The sequence below is a fragment of the Barbatula barbatula genome (genome assembly GCF_947034865.1).
Source record: "Barbatula barbatula genome assembly, chromosome: 13".
NCBI classification, from domain to species: Eukaryota; Metazoa; Chordata; class Actinopteri; order Cypriniformes; family Nemacheilidae; genus Barbatula; species Barbatula barbatula.
This window is the reverse complement of record NC_136776.1, coordinates 19,793,283-19,813,268: the sequence shown is the minus strand read 5'-3', so window position 1 is coordinate 19,813,268 and position 19,986 is coordinate 19,793,283.

Below are 19,986 nucleotides of genomic sequence, written 5' to 3'. Positions count from 1 at the left end.
ATGTATGTAAAACTGTCTTTTCTAAGACGTTTATCAGATATTTTAACACTCCATGTATTCCAGATCTTTAGCAGACATCTTACAGACGTACCTGTACTATCTGGTAACAAGAGATCAAAGGTCGTCCAATCACATCGCATTGTCTGTCACGTAACATGATGTTTCTTCTCCCCTTTGATCAGTATTTAGATGCAAACGGGGAAATCCACTTCAATTTTGACTCTGAAAATTAGGCCTGTATTAAAGGCACATCGCGAGCTCTGTAACTTTAAACCAAATGAAGCGCATAATTACAAGTCTACACCTGACTTGAAAGAAAGGACACTGCGAGCGTGTGCGCGTTTGTGTGAGTGCGCAAGTGGGCTCGAGCCCACCAAAGTTGCAAGAAGTAAAACATCCTGACAGAATGCGTCGCATCAGATCAATCGATTGGAAATGTTTGCTTTGCCTGTAGTTCGGACAACAAAACGGGCGTAATTGTGGTGCTCGTGAATTTAACCTTCAAAAATGTCAAGCGGCTTAAAGAAAAACTGTAAATGGCAAACATTACCTTTGACAGGAAAAAGTAAACATTGTAAATTCCTACAGTACTCTTTGTCTCTTTTAGCTGGTTTTAAATAGACAGTTTAGAGATATGTAGCTCATAGCTACGCTCTGAACTTTGCTTGACATCGCATTCATTGAAACTTGAAAATGTAATTAGTCGAACCATATTTGCTCGACGCGATATCGTTCTTAAGTGACCAAGGCAAACAGAGTCTTGTTGGAGGGTAAACAAACCAAACCCTTGCGCTCGGTATCTAACACGCTGTTGGATCTCTTTTTGACGTTTGAATAATTTTGTTTACCCGCACGGCCTCTGACACATTTTTCTGTTTACTCTAGCTAGGCACACGGAGGACAGAGTGTGAAATAGGTACTATTAGCGAAACCCGATGAGATTTTCACAGCAGCCTGATAAAGAGTCAAATGACTCCAGGTTCTTCAGAAATGTATTCGCTTTGTGCTATTTTGATCGAGAATGCACACAAACTTTGGGCTTCCCCTTATGAAGCAACATCAACTGTGATGTCCAAGTGTGCACGCTCCCGCTTCCTTGCGAGGACACTTTTATGGCTTTTTTCATAGTTGCCCTTTTAAAGCTCTGGAGGCTTCATTCAGAGTCAATTATTAACATTGTCTCAGATGTTTCTTCAAAAGTTAAAAAGTTAATAAACAGTGAGAGTGTGAAGAGTATACGTATTGCATTGTGCCTACATTTGTATTATTTGTGTTTTTTACAGATACAGAGATACACTTGTGTATAAATACTTATAGGTGTGGTGGAGACTATTTAAAATACTAAATAGTTTAGTATAGTTTAAAAAAGTATTTATTTAAAATATCATATTAATATTTATGTGTACTATTTATTATCAATATTTATTACTACCTTGTTTTATGATTTATTTGATTGAATACTGTATATATTTTAGCTTGGAAGAATATCCCTCTTTCCTAGAGGTTGGGTTCTTGTCAAATCTATCAACCTTAAGCCCTTTGCCAGTATCTCTTATATAGAGAACCTTCATTTTGCTTTGCGTGTGCATGCGTTTCTCTACCAACCGTTAAACCTTTAAATGCGGTTAAGCACAGTTTGATGATTAAAGCAAAGAGGTTTACCAGATGCTGAGGACCTGTCATGTGTGTCTGAGAGGGAATCTAGTAAAGTGTTGGTGGTCTGATCTCAGCCATCTGAAAGTGTTGCTGCAACGACCTTCTAATCTAAAAACTGCATTAAACTATATAACTATATCTGCATCAAACTACATAATTTGATCCAAATAGCGTGTGTACGATCCCATCCTTCTAATATCTTTATTTTGTACTTATGCATCATTCAAACATCATTGTTCACAATGGTGACCTGGTTTTGTGTAAATCGGTGTACCATAATCCACTCACAGAGCGTTCAATTATTTACACAGCAAATTCAGGCACATAACACCCTTTGAATTCCATTCCAAACTCCTGGAAGACCCTGCGTTTTACATCTCAAACCTGTAAAGCGGTTAACAGTAGTCTTTTATGGCGCGATTAACTGTAACTTTGGGCTAATTTCCAATCGCTTCTTTTCATCTTGTGGGCTATCAAATTTACAGGTACGCCATGGATTTTCCACAGTGCTATTAAACTTCTGGGACAAAGCCGTTTTTATGATGATGCCGAGCAGATCGTTGAAACTCCGTCTAGGTTAAACAAAGATTAACTGCAGGGCTGCACTCCGGAGACACTCGAGTCGCAGAGGCTTCTTCCATAAATATTCAACTAGTATGTGCTCCAGACATCCGTCTACTTGATAAGACCCTCAACGTCATCCATTGAGTTGATCTACTATCACTTTATCAATTTCAGGGAAGCAGGATTGGCCTGTGCCCGACCGGAGCGTTGCACACGAGCGCCCCATCTGTTGATGTATGACGACAATGTAAACACGCTCGGTCCATTAAAGCTTTTAGAAGACTTTCTCCGGGTTCTTATAAATATAACAGATTACAAAAACAGGCAGAGAGCGGTCGTGTACGTGATAAACAGAAATGTATGTTCTATTAAACGAACAGAAATTCTACACACCCTCGATGTCGAAAGCCAGTGTTAGTGCACAAAAGGAATAACTATTTCAGCTCCATCACAATAAACCTCACTGCGTCTTGTGTTTTACGACCCATAACTGTACCTCAAAGGCCCCGCGCAGCGACTGTCTCGAAAATTGTTGACTCGGTGAGAGCCAAACGCTGTAATTTGGGAGCAAAACAGCGTTTACAGTTAATGACGGCTGTAGTCAGACAAAAGCGCATCCTTTGCATACCCCATTAAACCGACTCGAGCACATGCACGGTTGGACTCGCGACGGTCGTCTTTTGTCGTTTTGATGAGTAGGCAAACACGTGGCCCACCGTTGCCTCTTAACCTCACCGTGACCTTCACACACATGAGCTACTTTCTGAGACGTAGTCACACGGGCAATTTTTAAGCAATGGTGAATTTGTTATAAATGAATCCCAGGATGTTTGATGTGGAATGTTGTTTTTCATTTTTCATGTTTTCAAAGCTCATGACAAAACAGCCATTTGTCTTTAAAGGCGATGAGTTGCTTAAATTTTTTCCCGGGGGAGTCTGAGACCAAGTGTAAAAATGCTTTTATTCGGCATTCTTTTCTAATTCAATCCAGTTTTATTGAAGATTTTAGCAAAATTGTGTTTGGTATGTCTCTTTTGTTTCAGATGCACTTGGCATGAACTTCAAGTTTGTTCAAACCACGTTGACCTGAGTTATTTCAGCATGAGAAGGAAATCCGTAACACTTTACAATAAGATTTGTATTTGTATTAGTAAATGCATTGGTGCTAAGTACACTTGTTTATGACCTAACATGAACTAACAATGATCAATATCGTTTTTCAGTATTTATTAGTCTTTGTTAATATGTCAATACAATCGTTCATGTTAGTTCATTATGTTTTAAAGGTCCAGTGTGTAATTGTTTGGAGGATTGACAGAAATGTAATATAATACATAAATGTCTTCAGCAATGTATAAAGACATGAAGTGTTATGTTTTTATTATCTTAGAATGAGATATTTCCATCTACATACACCACAAGTCCCCTCACATGGAATTCGCCATGTTGTTTGTACAGTACCCCTTAACAGACAAACTCCTCTACAGAACGCGTTACCAGAATCTTCACCAACCCGACGCACCAAATGCTTTGTGCCAGGTCTCCGTCCGTACAAAGGTTCCCTCTAGCTTCCTGTTCATCCTGCCACCAGCACTGTTGTCATTCTGAAGCATTTAACAAATATGTACCCACACCGTGAATGACTCACTCTACACACTCGCAACAAGCCCTTTTTTCTCCCCATCAAACGATCCGAAGGAATGCGGCAAGGATGGCGAAACGCGTTTCCAGGCCCAAATCACTCATTTTCTTCCTCTTATTGATCAAAACCAAAACAAACAGAGACGTCGCACGGCAACACGTTAGATATTAAAAACCTGATACAGCGTTGGCAGCATTGATTGAATTTTGATTGTTATATTGACAGACGGACTTTAATGGCTTTATAACTGATCCAGGAACAACGGGCACTTGTAAAGTTTTTCTTACAATGGACTGCCGTTCAGGTTGGGCTGTAGGCCTCGGTTGGAGCATTTTCTTGACGGCTTTTTGCCGTACCTGGTTGAACTGGATTCATTTGATCATTCCTTCGTGGTATTTTCACACGTTAAAGAGATGCCTTAGGCACATAACACAGATCTGCCAAGTAAGCCACATTATTAGAACAAACATTTAACCACGAATGTATTCTGGTTGTGTAATGAAGATGGTGTACCTATAATACTTGGAATCCTTTACAGTGTGTGTTAACCTCATTAAAGGATGCCAGTTAGTATGCACTAAATGTGCTAAATGCCCACTGGCTAAATGACACTTAAAACATGCGGATAAGCATTGGGCGAATTTACTTTTGAAACTTTTGCTTGAGTCGCCTGCATCTCAGATATTTGTATAAAACCTGTGTGGGAAAAATATTATTCTTTCCATTCTAAGAAGTTGGCACTACAGAACACACGCTTCTTTAAATACAGCGTTTTTCACCATGAAGCAAAACACAACCCGGTTTAACGCAACCATGTACTCATAGTCATTAATCTTTCCAAATTGCTCCACAACTTTAGGAAAGGTGCAAGAATCATTGAAGCTTTTGTTTCGGATACAAAGAGCTCCTTTATGGATCACGTGTATGTTCAAAGTGGCTTTATTTAGTGTGGGCCAACACTAAAGGTATGTTTACAATATAGCAATCCTTCATTCCTAAAGATCAACTGCACAATCTGCCATCTGTCACTTTTAGTAGCCTTGTGCTGTTGTGTACAGTCTCTTGCAAGCGCCAACGCGAGTTCATTTCCAAAGAGATGTTACGGTTATCTGATATTACGACATTAAGAACAATTGCGCGGGCCAAAGTTAGCCGCATGATGTAAATGTTACAATGAATGAGACATCAAACGTGCTGCCGTACGGAGGATATTACCTCACCACCGATACACACTGAAACATCCACACAATGTGAGAACGTCCAGCCAAGGCCCTGCTAGCAATCAGCCATTGTTTAGGGGTAAAAAAGGCTCTGCGTGTAATTCCTGTGAACATGAAAAAAGGAAAGGCCATTGTGCTGTGCGTACATTTTTTGTGATTACTCGGCTTTCTTCAATGGCTAACGTTACCGAAGCTTTATATCCGAACAGATCCTGCCGCACAAAGAAAGCACATCATGATTTTGCACGATCCGGCGTTAACGTGAATATAAAATAGGAGGCTGTTTTGTTTGCTAGTTTATGTTTTGGGTTCATACAGTGGAAGTCAATGGGGGGCCAATGTTTTTAGGTTACCAACATTCTTCAAAATACATTCTTTTGTGTTCTGCAGATGATAGAACGTCGTGTAGGTTTGGAATGACGTGAGGGTTTTGTAATAACCCACATTTTTGTCGTGCAACTAACAGAAACAGATCCGCATCAGTCATTTATGTAGCCCAATAATAAAGTTGAAACCAGGGCAAATGGCATGCATACTTGTGCGATGATAGTTTTAAGCACAGGAACAGTATGTATCTGTGTCTGTGCAAGTTCTCGGAAATATTGATGTAAAGAATTCGTAAGATCAAAGAGAGTTCAATATGACCACGGAAGTCCCACAGAAGAATGAATAATTAATAGCATGAGTTTATTAGTATCATTGATGTTGATCGTGTAACCAGGGTAAATCCGTGTTGTAGTTGCAGTAGTTTCTCAGTTCTTGTTTAGTTTAGTTAAGAATTAAAAGGCACATCGCATAAAAGGAATGAATGACGACGGACCGTTTATTCAATGGTACGTTGTTCCGATCACCATGGTAACGTTTGTTTCCAAAGCATATTGTAGATTTTTATCCTAAATCACTAATGGGCATGTAAAAATTTACTTTTATGCGACTTTTTTGTATTATAGTGGTGCACAGTTACTTTTGTTTTGGGTTGTGTTAGGTACTCTACATTCGTATGCCTTCCATAGTTATTTTTTAGTATTATTTAATATACATTGTTATTAATAATAATGATTATTATTATTTGTTTATATACAGTATATATTTTTTCTTGACAAGAGTTTCATTTGGTTGTTCCATGTATCATTTATTTTTTTATTATCCTAAATCACTTGGTACCTTTTGTCTTGGGTTGTGCTAGCTGCTCTATATTTGTAGGCTCTCTATAGTTATTTTAATTATTTTTAATGACTGTTTTTTAATGATAATTATTATTTAATTGTAATTTTATAATTGATTCTTGCCAAGGGTTTATTCTTTTGGTTGTCGTTGAGTTTTCTATTGCAGACTTAATGGCGCTTTGACTTTACGTTAATTTGCTTCTCAACAATTATGAAGATATTTGGCAGAGTGATTCTGAACTGCATCACAATCAACAAGCCTGGAACCACATCAGAACCGTGCAATTATAAAGCCAAAATCAACACCTTGGAATGTCAACAAATCAGAACCAAGAACTCAACGATGGCGGCATAAACACGCATCATCCACATCATTAAATAATAACTAATAAAAACCTGTGGCTATTATGGTGTTAAATGCTTTTAGGCTAAAAAGAATAATCATTTAATGGGCTTGGCATTGGTCTATAAACCCAATGTCTTGGGTTTTAAAGAGTAATACAGTGCATTAGACGTATGTGTGAAGTACACTGCGTAAGTGACAGTTTCCCTTAAGAAATACTGTGAAAGTAACCATTAGTCTCCTTGACTGCATTGTGCGCTTAAGCGCTCGGTTATCTGTTTTAGAAACAAGGAAATGTTTTCACACGAGCGAGATCGGTCTCAGGATACGGCTCTGCTTCCTGAAACTTGGACGTCTTGTGCTTGGCTGCGGATAAATTTGAAATAGTTTTCAAATTGAAACTCAAACAAAATAGTTGACTGCAGACTTTTACCCAAAGGGACTCCAAGTACAAGGTGTTCCAGGTTGCCAGTTTGGAAAATCATTTCTCAATTTCATGTTGTGGACGAACAAAGTGCTATTGAATTATGTAAAGCTTTATTTTCAAAAGCTAAATTTCCATAAACAATAAATTCATCAGATGAGCACAATTACAGCGCTAGGCAGCTTAAACTCTCGATTTGGAAAATGAGAGCGAGCGCTTCCAATTCTATTATAGTAGCAGAAAACAAATCATTCAATCAAATGCTGTTTGGTCCTTTATAAACCTGAACTTTGCTAAAACACGTTGATGTATGATTAGAGTCACGTGGAGCCACTTGAACCCAGCGTAGACACATGTGCTTGCAGTCGAGGCACCTCATCAGCGCGTGTGTTTACAGTCGGACCCAAACATTGGCTGTCACGCAGCTGGCGGGGCCATGTGTTCCTGCGCGCGGCCCTCCGTTATCAACCCCAGTGTTTCTACAGACCTCTCAAAGGTCACCAAAACCCGGCCGGCGTGCAACGTCTCGTCCCTCGGCGCCCGGCTATCAACAGGAAACATCTTTCACAGAACAGGAAGTGCTACTCTCTAATTGGCCCAACGTGATTCAGTGAGAACCTTTTTTTTTCGACCAATGGGAACGCAACTATTTTGGGAGAGGCTATATAAGCGGAGAGCCGAGCGTTCGGTCAGTCAGAGCTCGTATGAGGTAGTTGGTAAAGGAGTTTCCTGCTCAGTTGAGAACTGAGAAATGCTTCGCTTACGAAGAAACGGAAAATCAGAGTGTTGCCCAAGACTTGTGTAATATGCAATGAAATGAGAACTTAAATTTGCTCTCAACCTAAACATGTTGAGCGTTAAATTGTGGAAGGGATAGTTCACCCAAAAATAACAATGGTCATTATTCACTCTCATGTGATTCAGAACCTGACTCTTTCTTCCGTGGACCACAAAAGAAGATATTTTGAGAACTCTATGTTGTATTGGGTATATACAATGGAAGTCAATGGGGGCCAATGTTGTTTGGTTACCAACGTTCTTCAAAATATCTTCTTTTGTGTTCTGCAGAAGAAAGTCATTCAGGTTTAGAATGACACGAGGGTGAATAAATTAAGAAAGATTTTAGATTTTAGGGTGAACTATTCCTTTATCACCTTTTTGTGTAAAAACACAAACTTGTGTAAAAGCTACGAGTACATTTTTTCAACGGCCTTTTTCAGTTCACATTGTTGCCCAAATTATAACAGCTTTTCATCCAATGACACAACCAGTGGCACCACAAATGTTTTTATTGGGAAGTAGGGAGAGCGAGGAGAAGACTTTGCTGTGCATCAAAGGGCGCTTAAAAAAACTCAAGGCGTCACAGTGCATTGTGTATACTCGAGGGCTTTCAACAAGAGAGTGATTACAATTACAACACAGAGAAATGAGCTTTAAAATCTCAACATTAGCAAGTCATGGGAGTCACGATTACGACAGGACACATTATCAGTGCCGGGAAATACAGCCGTTGTCTTATCACATTTTTTACTCCGTTCCAAAGCCCGCTAAAAACACTCAGAGGCAAAGAGAGAAAGCCATAAAACTTGTTGAAACAATATCAACGTGTGTTGCCACAATAAGAGCAATCTGCACTTTTGCAGTGGGCCCCATTGGCTTGGTGCCCCTTGTTGTTTTTTGTACCGAATTTATACCCAGCTAAATGTAAAACAAACAGTCGCAGTCTATTAACTCTGAAGAAACTTGTTGGGGACAATGTAAGCGTTTCTCATATAAAGTCTGAAGTCTATGAAACGCGCCGGGCGTGTTGGCTCAATTATCCTGTTTGGAAAAAGGGTTCTTCATTAAACGTGTCACGTGTTGGTGGGCGTACGGCTTGGATATCTTACACAGCCATTATTATAAACTTGTGTTGCTGTGATTAAAACACTTGAAAGGACTCATTTGGTCATACTGATGAGTTGCAATGTGTTTTGCAAGCTGGCGGTTACCGAGATGGAATGACATACATTATTTCTCAGGCTCCCGTGACACCTGTTCCTGTGGATTAGACTGAAACGTTACAGTGTTGTCTGAGAGCGTCGTGTGAGTCACGGATAGCGGCGAGATTGACGCTTGGTTTGGCGTAGTGGAAAAACAGCGGAGGGGAAAAAGCGTTGCCCTTTACTTTACTACTGCACACCTGCACTCTGGAATTTTAACTAGCCTGGCTTAGCTTCAGCTTAGCCTGTTGAGCTGGGTCACTAGCATTGAGACACATTGATGCAAAACGTGTACAATACAGATATGAGCGTTTCTATGCTTTGGTTTCCATGCCAGATAATAAACAATATTCTTTGATGCGTCACTTAAATGTGTGGTTTCTGAGGTTTTACTACAAATACCATGGTGGGATTATGGGTAATGTAGTAACATTGTGGTTCATTTTCATCGGGGTTGACATCACAATGATCAGGTTGTTTTTATGTGGTTGCTAAGGTGTTTGTAGTGTTAAGCAGGTTGTTGCTAAGCTGTGGATGGATATTAGGGTATTGCTAGATGGTTGCTTACAGTTAGCTGTTTTTATAGAAATTATGTGTTTGAGATTATCATATATCTATTAATCGTTTGTAAAAAATATTTTTATGTTTCTATACAGGTTAAATTTAAGTTATTATTATTACGTTTTAATAATAATAATAATAACAGTCTTTATCATGATTATTATGAAGTATTCATTCCCAGTTATTAATTTTGGTTCCTCAACTTATTTCAATTATATATTACAAATTTTCGAAGTTTCAAAATAAAATATAGGCATAAATATTGTTTATTTTAATGAACATAAATGCTTCATTAGTTTTTATTAGTAAACTATATTAACATTGCGATATGTTCGAAGCCTTAATTTACAGAAAGCTAAAGTGAAAGTGATCCTTGACAGTGCCGAACACCCTGCCAGGGCTACGGAAATGACAAAACAGTTACATCACGTCAAACAAACTACTTTATGAGTTAACACTCTGTTAAGTCGAATCATGATTGATTAAATCCCGTCATTGTTCACAGGCCTTCGGGAACGTGCTAACGTCCAAAAGTTAAACTCAGAAATGAATAGCAATGCGTCAACTTTTCCATAGCGAGGAACACATCAAAAGCTGATGGTGTTTGGAAAAAGTCCTACAGTAAATAAGATCATTTTGATGTGGAACATGCAGGCAGTGCTCATGGGAACGAGCCCGACGGGAATTCGTCTTTAAAGTTATTTGTGCGATTCCATCAGCGTCGTTCTGGGATCACAGCCGTTTATTTGCCAATCTCAACCCCTCCTCTCTCTCTTAAAATCTGTTTACTGCTTTAGCCAATTCTTTCCTGTTGTGTCATTGGTGTACACCTGTTTAAAGAAGCTGTGAGGTTCGTTCCACCTGTTTTGTTGTTGGGGGCGGGGAAGGTCAAGAGATCAACCTGAGGTTTTTATGAGGGATTTAACACCTGTGATCTTTTAAAGACGCCCTGCTTGTAGATGTGCGGTTGCGTCATGTGCTAGATTACACTCATGTGTTTCATTGAAACATTCATTGAATTGCTGTCAGTGTGGCTGTCAATCATTTGAAATTATGGATTGCATTATTTAATTGTGCAACACATCATATCACCTCATAAGATTTTAAAGCCTTATGTTAGTGTTTAGGGAAGGAGAGCATTAAATAGACAAAAATGTCCAGTTTATGTACTTGCTGAATAATTCAAATCGGCACTTTTCGTGTAGTATACTTCCTTAAAAATTGTAAGTAAGAAATATAGTTTAAATAAGAAAAATTACGTCCGTGTTAGACAAAGGCCTAGACTTCATATACTTCTCAGACATACAGTATACTTAAAATGTAACTTAAATATTGACTTTTGCTGGCTGAAAAGTATTTTTGACCTATACTTGTATGTATCTTTTGATGGAGATATACTCGAAGTATAAGCTCACAATTTTATATTGTACAAAAGTAACTTTACAGTTAATACAGGGAAGGCGAGTACATGTACATGCAAAAAGTGAATAATAATATTTTCCTTGGGATACAACCAAATGCAGGATTACACATCAGCACAAATGTCCATGCTAAAACCATCACCGTCGTCCACATCCCGTAATTTACCATCAGTCAGGAACCCTCTGAGTTCCTTGGAAAGGGAAGTGATAAGAGTGTTTGTCATCAAAAACCTAAAAGGAAGAACAAAGAACCACTTCCCTGTGAGCACCGCTAAATCAACACGATTGTCGAGGTTGAAACCACACAAGAGGTTTGATATCAAACTCTATATCGAATGACTTAATCTCGATAACAAATAGGTTGCGAATCACAGGTTCCCCTTGACCGCTGAGGTTCTGGACCCTAATGTGGACAATCTTTAGAAAAAGTCTGCATTGTGCACAGATGCATGTTGTTTTGTTTTTTGAGGGGGTTGCCACAAACACACAGGTTCGTGTTAGCACTTCTGCTAAAACCGCAACTGTGCTTGCAGCTACGAGTGACCCGATTCTTGTACACCGTGGCAGGTGTGGGATACCAAAGTGGTGTGCGCAGCTGCATGAACCCTTGAGCGGTGGCACATGTACCTTTCGCACAATTTCTACTCGAGGTGCATGAGGCGTTCTGAGAATCAAACCACAGGAACGAGTTTTTCACTTGTGTTTTTCACTTCTAGGTGTATGTACATGCAATGCAGAATCATCCGCTATTGTTGCTTTATGAAATGATGTCCTTCGGTTTGGGCTTCTTTAAGGTGTTCCTGTAGCTTGTAGAGCGACACCAAAAAAACATAAAAGTGACTTTGGATAAATCGTCTGCCAAATTAATAAATGTCAATTTCCATAATGTCCACAAATGTTTGCTTAGTCAGGGACACTCTCGGTTGTTCATAGTAGCAGAACTTGAACAATCAAAACAGAGTAGGACGCAATGGGGGATGGACGGCAACCAGATGATGATAAAGAGCTGGAATCCGACGAGAACAGGGATTGAGCTCAGAGCTCGTATGATGTAACACCGAGCCGTGGAAAGGGGGCCCAGATGCTTTTGCGAGGCGCCTGCTTTTCTTGTTTAGAAGAAAACCATGGCAACAGAGGGGGAAACCCACCCAGCTGTAGGGGCTGCGTTGGGCTCAGGGCCCTGAAGTCGACAGAGCGCCGATGCTCCAATCACAGGCTTTCCCCCTGCGAGCCAAGGCTGGGTTTCATCACCAGAGTCCAGGGCTTAATGCACTGCAGATGTGTGGCCAACAGGAGTTGGCAGATCTTTGACAGCGCTGGATGGAGCAATCCCCCCTACCCTCCTTCACCAACAACCCCCCCCCCCCCTCTTCATCTTCCCCTTAGGAGAATGATGCGTGCGGGCTAATGCTAGGAACATCTCGGAATTCTTGGGAACGTGCAAGAATTCTCAGTTACGAGCAAGATACTTCTCAAACTATTTTATCAAATTGGCAACGTTTTGACAATACTCCCCTGAGCAGGCCTTCTCTTGCGCGTTCAATCATATAATTTGAAATGCATGCATTTAATAGAGTGTGACAGAGACGCACATACAGTATACTGTACGTGAAGCAATATGCCAACATTCCGTGAACAAAAAAATGCAAGGTTCCATGTGTGTTCTCTTGCTCCGCCAAACAAATCAGAATTTATCTGCATCATGGTGGTGGGCTGAGGCTGAACAGTGCTCGGTTTACCCAGATGGACTGTCTCAAAGAAAACGCTTCAACCAGGACTGCCAGAACACGGAGAGCTGGTACCAGCTAGTGTTAGACTCCTGTTGCAAAACCTCCAGCTGTTACCAATAATGATCCATCCATGCTCGTGCAGAGGTAAATAACTGTTGATAAGAAAGTATTTTAAAATAACAAACATTCCCATTAAATACAAGAATAAAAATTGTCATTTATTTTACACGCTAAAATAAGTTTGGTTGTTTTAACAAACAAACCTGTTAAGATTCGGTTAAGGTTAACCTAGATGAAGTCCTTATTTGACCAAACCATGGGTTGACACAACCCAGCATAAATTAATCTCAACCCAAAGTTAGTTTTTTGGGCATATTTTACCCAATAGTGTGTTGAGATCAGTGTACAATATACCGGTATTGATGATAACTGTGGTATCAAAACCATGAATATCAATGTTGTGTTCATTCTACACAACATTGTCAATTTACATATTGTAAACAATTCGACATCCATTTATAGTTCTGCCTATAGATCCACAATGATTACAAACTGTCTCTACCTCCCTACACTTGTACTTTAAGTGTGATTGGCCAAAAAGAGATAAATGCTTAGTTTTTATATTATTAGTTTTTATTTATTAAAAAGGTGAATATTTCTATAAATATTGTCGATATCACCATAATACCGTGAATTCTGTTGGCCACGATAACCTCGGTCCAAAAAGAGAAAAAACAAAAAATTAAAGATGAATTTGACTTAAAGCAAAATTTAGAAAGTAAGTTTCAATTAATATTACAGATATCACGATAATGTCGGTATCGCAAATCTTTTTCACCCAAGATAGTCGTGTTTTGAATATCTGACATCGTGAAAACCCCAAAACCAAACCCCCCAGCATTTTAAGAGCGTTTATTTTAGCTAAACTTTAACCTAGGCCTGCTAAAATGTTTATTTCATTGTCACATTTCCCAAATATTTCTCCTCGGCTTTCAGCGGTCAGACAACACACCATAATTGAGGGTCTACATCGAATGAACTTCCACTCGACGGGGACGTCACAAAAAACAGCAGGTGCTCCAGGCTGAAAGAAACCACTAATCAGCACTCTGCAATAAAGTCTTCCAGCATTCACATCAACAGAAAAAGCCCCTGTGTGGTAGTTTTGTACATGTGCTTACGATGAAGAAAACTTTCTTGGCAGTTTACGATGTTTATCAATACTTGAAAACATGACTGCTAAAGATCGCAATGCTGATGCAACGAAATGTGTTCAGCACTAAAAATGTGTGACGCTTTGCGGTGAAGCGTGGTTTAGCTGTTAGCGAATTGGGTTCAGGCAGAACCGCCTTGAAACATGCTTGTTTTTCTGCATAACTGTGGATTGAGATTTCACCGCAGCGGAGATCTGGAGCGTCAGCGCTCGCTTCCAGGGAGACATCAACATCTGCATGCTTCCTTCCATAATAATGTTTGTCCACGCATAGGCGAGCCACCAAAACAAAAGCCCCGAAGAAAACAGATAATGTTCAATTTTGTCCATCTGTGGTAGCAGATGGATTTAGAAGTAGAATTCGAAAGTTTTTATTATTATGCATAACATGTGATCCGTACTGAATGTTATCACAGAAAGCCTCTATATGAATACGGCACATTTTTACAGTCCGTTAGAGAATAAGTGAAATGATTTTGATGTACTATGACTGAAATGTGTGCTTCCGTCCATGTAGGTTCAGCAAGCTGCTGGTTACAGAGAGTGCAAGAGACGCTCGGAAGATGAACGGACTTCAGATACAACCTACAGACGTAAAACGAAAAGGAAGTGGTTACGATTCAGAAGGAAAACACTCGCACACACCTGCTTTCACTTAGATTTTAAATGAAAACAAAGTCTTATCATTGGTTGAAATCTGAACCACGGCAGCACAGCCATACGACTGTCTTTAAATCCGGAGCCAGAGCAAACATAAACGAAAAGGGATTTAATAAAAACAGGAAAAGCCATAACGTCCAGTTTTAATTTAAAAATCAACCTGTAATTGTTATTCTGTCACAAGCAATTCAATTCTCAATTCAAATATTGTAAATACCAAGAAGTTGATGTTAAGTATGTTTATTGGTGCTTTCTTACTTTATACTTCGTGACTACACTTGGATGTTATGATTAATATGTTTTTAAAGATAAACAGGCCTGATTATTATAGGCCAGTTGCTTAACCTCCCAAATCTGTATAAATGGTCACGCTGTCCACCTCATTCTGGGGAATTTCATCCCAAGTCGTGACGATCCAATTTTTATGATTTCCAAAGTTCTGCAGATGTGTCTTCTAAGATAACATTGTGAAGGAATTCATCTTGGCTTCAGTTCAGCGTATGAATACATGCATATTTTAGTTATACTGCAACTGGGACCTTGGGAAAGTTTTGCACGCTTGTGTTCTTTTCGGTGAGCGAGACATTTTGTGCGTTTGCCGGACGACGCATTTTCTTGACGCAACTAAAACAACATCAGTCTTCGAAGTGTTGTCGCCAAGCAGCAACTTTGTAAAGCTGAAAACATCCCACGTATCATTACATCATCAAGGCAATTGGACGATGACATAATTACAGAACGAATAAGAGACATCTGATGTAAGAGGACCTGGTGGAAAGCATATGATCCTGTATAAACGCTTTGAGTGGGAGGCAAACGGTTTAAATGTGTTATGTTAACAACATAATGCAAGCTAGTGGGGAGATGAAGCAACATACGTTTTTAAAGCAAAATTTGACATAAAAAGAGAAGAAAATAATTGAATGAATAATATCAATTTTGCTTTTTCCACAAGACAGTTACTCAGTTTCATGTAAAGGAAATGGTTACAGGTTCTGAAAGTTGCCCGTTTCCGACAGTGTATCGTTCTTTGCAACGAAAGAGTGAGTTTTTAGTTTTTAATATTGCTGAGTCATATAAAAGGTGTGATATTGTGAGTCATAGTCACAGCTTCAGTTAAAAGAATCAGTGAGTTAAGGTAAAAATCGAATAACCGTCGACTGTGCGACCTTTAGCAAACATTGGCCCTCTCTTTGCATATATACACCAATTTCTCCATTTCACAACATCCAATTTTTCTTCAGCTCTTATGTGGACAATACCCTTAAAAAATATACAGTGTTCTTTTTTGATGTCCCGTCAGGCAGACGTCTAATTACACGGCAATCTGAGATGCGGGGACGGCAGGCTCAGGGCAGGAAGACAGTGTCAAACCCCGGATAAGTGGGACTTGCTTATTCAAAGCCAAAACCCCCACGTTAGCAGTCGGGGACCATTATATCGAGACACTGATCTGAGTGGTAATAAGTGGCTGCAAGAACTTTGAGGTTCCTCTGTTGTTGCAGCGCCGACCGACCCCCCATCTAGCTGACGTGTAATTATTGCTCTAATAAAACAGCCGCCTGGTTTAAAGACACATTGCTGCCTGGTGGTCGCACGTGGAACACCCAGATCGAGCATCTTCTGCGTTTGAGATCAGGATCCGTGGTGCAGTCAGCTGCAACGTGTGCTGTAATCTACTGTCATTTGTGGTAGTGCTTCATATTCTATTGACAAATATATGTAGATCTTTTAAAATAATAATTACATTAAAAAGACATCAAGTGATTTGCCTAAATCTGCTTTTTTGGTTAGAAAAATGTATAAAACAATATGTACATACAAAAATCTGATGTAAAGGAAGAACGTAAAAAAATCTGTTTCCTTACCCCAATTTACCACTGTAGGTTTATGTTAAATGTCGGTTTGACGTCTTTGAATATAGATCAAATGTACAGTGACCTGCAATTTAATGTTTCAAACAGAGATGGCGATATAGAGACAAAAGTTACAGTTCGCAGCTTTAATAGTTTAAATAAATTTCTTGAAGAAACATACAACCTGTTGTTGCTGTTATCTATTTAGTTTGAATGACTTAAGACAAAGATGAATTAGCTTAAGTGCCATGTTTTATCACATGTTTTCGATACAAGAATACATAAAATGAATAGCAAAGTGCTAGTCCTAAACCTTTCATATCACATGAACATCTTGAGAGATCTGATGAGATCTGACGTCACAAGACAAACAACGTGATAAAACCATAACCAAAACGTTTACGCAATGTTTGTTTATTATGACGTTTTATGGATGTTTCTGAAAGTTGTAAAATAAGAGTAACATCAAATTGTTGCTTGTTCTTTTCCAGCATTATTCAATTGGTCTAAAAATCTCCTTTTTTGTAACGCATGACTTTTTGCACTCCATTTTTGCAACCCGTTTGTTTTCAAACTCGGGGCCAATTCCCTGCGCTGTTTCCGCCTTCAGGGTTTGTGGCTTGGACCAATATCATCAGCAATCTATTGAAGATTTATTACTGTAAATATTACGTTCAACGCTATGGTTACCCGTGCTCTGTCGTGCAACGAGGACAGAAGTAAACTCAACGAACACAAAAGCGCATCGGTCCTTTATGCAAACCACAGGGGAAGTGCTTATTGTATTCCTCGTCCCAGTTATTTATTACACTCGGTCCGAAAGATTGGCCTAAGTTACAAGTCATGTATGTTTACATGAGCGCCTTTGAAAAGTGTTTGGCCTGTTATACGCAGAACTGGAGGTCCGCTTAGGGGTGGGAGATCACAGGGTCGTGCATTTTGCAACACGCACCTTTGTAGAGAAGCCCACAAGCTAACCGAAATCAGTTTATTGACACAATGTGATGTTAAAAAGCAGCATCACATTTTCATTGTCTTACAAAGGTGACAACCATCAGCATTAGCATGTTGCAGCTTTGGGTGTGGAGCACACGGTTGCAAGAGCTGGTCTGCACCGAAACTGTGGTGCGGTTTAACAGACCACACATCCTGTAGCTGCACGCTGCGATACTCTCACTCACACATACACAATGCATCCAGAGCTAAAGTATAAACCAATAGCACAAAGCACAGGGAGCCTCGTCTATCTGATCGTACAGCGTGCAAAACCGCAAAAGGTATATCTGGCTCACACTAAAAATGAAAAACACAGCTTTACAGAAGCTCAAGCAAATCAAACTGTCACACATGTGCTACGCCGTGGGGCCTTATCCAACCGAATCCACACAACAAAACATGAGTCAAAGGAACGCAGAAGGTGATTTTGGTAACCTTATAGAACCGATGCACCACAGTAAATGCCATGTCATGGTTTGGTTTTGAGGTTTGAACATGGGAATTTGCACTATAGTTCACCCAAATAAATAAATCTCTGCTAAATAAATACAGTGCCCTCCACTATTATTGGCACCCTTGGTAAATATGAGCAAAGAAGGCCGTAAGAAACAATGCAGATTTATTTATTTTCCAACATTTCATGAAAGTAAAACAATTTGAAGTGAGGCCGATATCACATTATGATTTTTTTCTATAAAAAACCCTGACCACAAAAACTGGCACCATTGTATTCAAAACTTTCTGCAACCTCCATTTGCTTGCAACAGCTCTGAGTCTTTTCTTTTATGTCTGACGAGGTTTGAGAATATATGGCAAGTCATTCATTCATACAGAATCTCTTAAAATCCTTCAAGTGTTGCTCTCTTATCTTCAGTTCATCCCACTCATTTTCTATACTGTTCAGATCAGGTAACTGGGATGGCTTTGACAGGATCTTGATTTTGTGTTCAGTGACACATTTTTTGTTGATTTTGATGTTTATTTTGAACCAGTGTACTGATGGAATGTCTAACCACGACCCATTACAATATTTCTAGCAGAGCAAGTCAGCTTGTGATATTTTAATATGTTGGTATTTGATATAAAACATGATGCCATATATCTAAACAAGATGTCCAAGACCTCTGGTAAAAAAGAAGGTCCACAACAATAAAGATCTGGCGACATGTTCAACAGCATTTTTTTAATCCCTGTGTGCACCAAACCTTGTGTTATTGCTGCCAAAAAAACTATTTTTCGTTTCATATGGCAACAGAACCAAGTCCTGGTTGAAGTTCAAGTATGGCAGATTAAGATGGTGGAGTTTGGTTTTGCATGAGAGCAGAAGATTTTTTCTTGATTCCCAAACAACTTGTGCAGTTTTTCTTTATTTGTATTTGTATTTCTTTTATTGGCCACTCACATTATTCTCTTTGCTGTGCATTGAGCAAATATAGACACACATCCTGTTTCAAGCTGATTTTCATTTGCCCTGATGTTGGAAATTATTGTTTTAACTATTTCCTTAAAACCATTTTGTGTAGCTCAACAGAACTATATTGCAAATCAGAACTATATTATTTGGTTTGATCCATTGTGATAAATGATTAAGGATATCATTGGGCTTTGTGTTACTTATATTTATTCTCCTGTGCAACAAGAAGTCATGAATGGACAACATCATGTTTCTAGTCACCTTGGTGTTCTAAGAAAATGTCAATATCAATTGGAATATAGTTGGGAGATATTTTACTCATAAGAGTTTCTAAGGGTGCCAATAATTGTGACCAGGGTGTATAAGAGAATTTTGTGATATTTCCCCCACTTCAAATTGTTTTAACAAAGTCAATTCTTTGAATAAAAGATCAAAAGGAGAAACAATGCAGAATTAGTTTTACAGCTTTCTTTGATCATATTTGCCAAGGGTGGTATTAATAGTGGAGGGCACTGTAAATGTAAACAAACAGATTTCGTACGCCGCTGTGCCTACGCTTTTACAAATAAAGGTTGTTTGAGGGCACACAAACACTAGCGTTTGCTAATGACAGAGCATCTGACAGATAGGAATGCAAAAGATGTGCATTGGGTTTATGGAAAGCGAATTCTGGAAATCACCTTTCTAAGAGCCACAACTTGTCTATGAACGTTAGCTTCAGGTTGTTGCATTAAGTATGTACCTAGCTTCCGTATGACTTTCTTTCTGCTGCAGAACACAAAAGAAGATATTTTGAAGAATGTTGGTAACCAAACGACACTGCCCCCCATTGACTTCCACCGTATGGACACAAAACCAATGAGACATTTCTCGAAATATCTTGATTTGTGCTCCACAGAAGAAAGAATTATATACAGGTTTTGAACAACCAATAAGTAAAGGAACAAATATTTATTTTTGTGTAAACTACCCCTAGTACCTTTAGCTAATACTACTAAACCAAGGAACTTGGCTTTTTCACATTTCTCCAAGACGGTCAGTCAATCAAAAGCATGTTTTAAAATAGCAAACGATGACGTGTCAAATTTCAAAAGGAACGTGCCTCAACAATAATCCTGGAAAAGCATCACCGATGCCC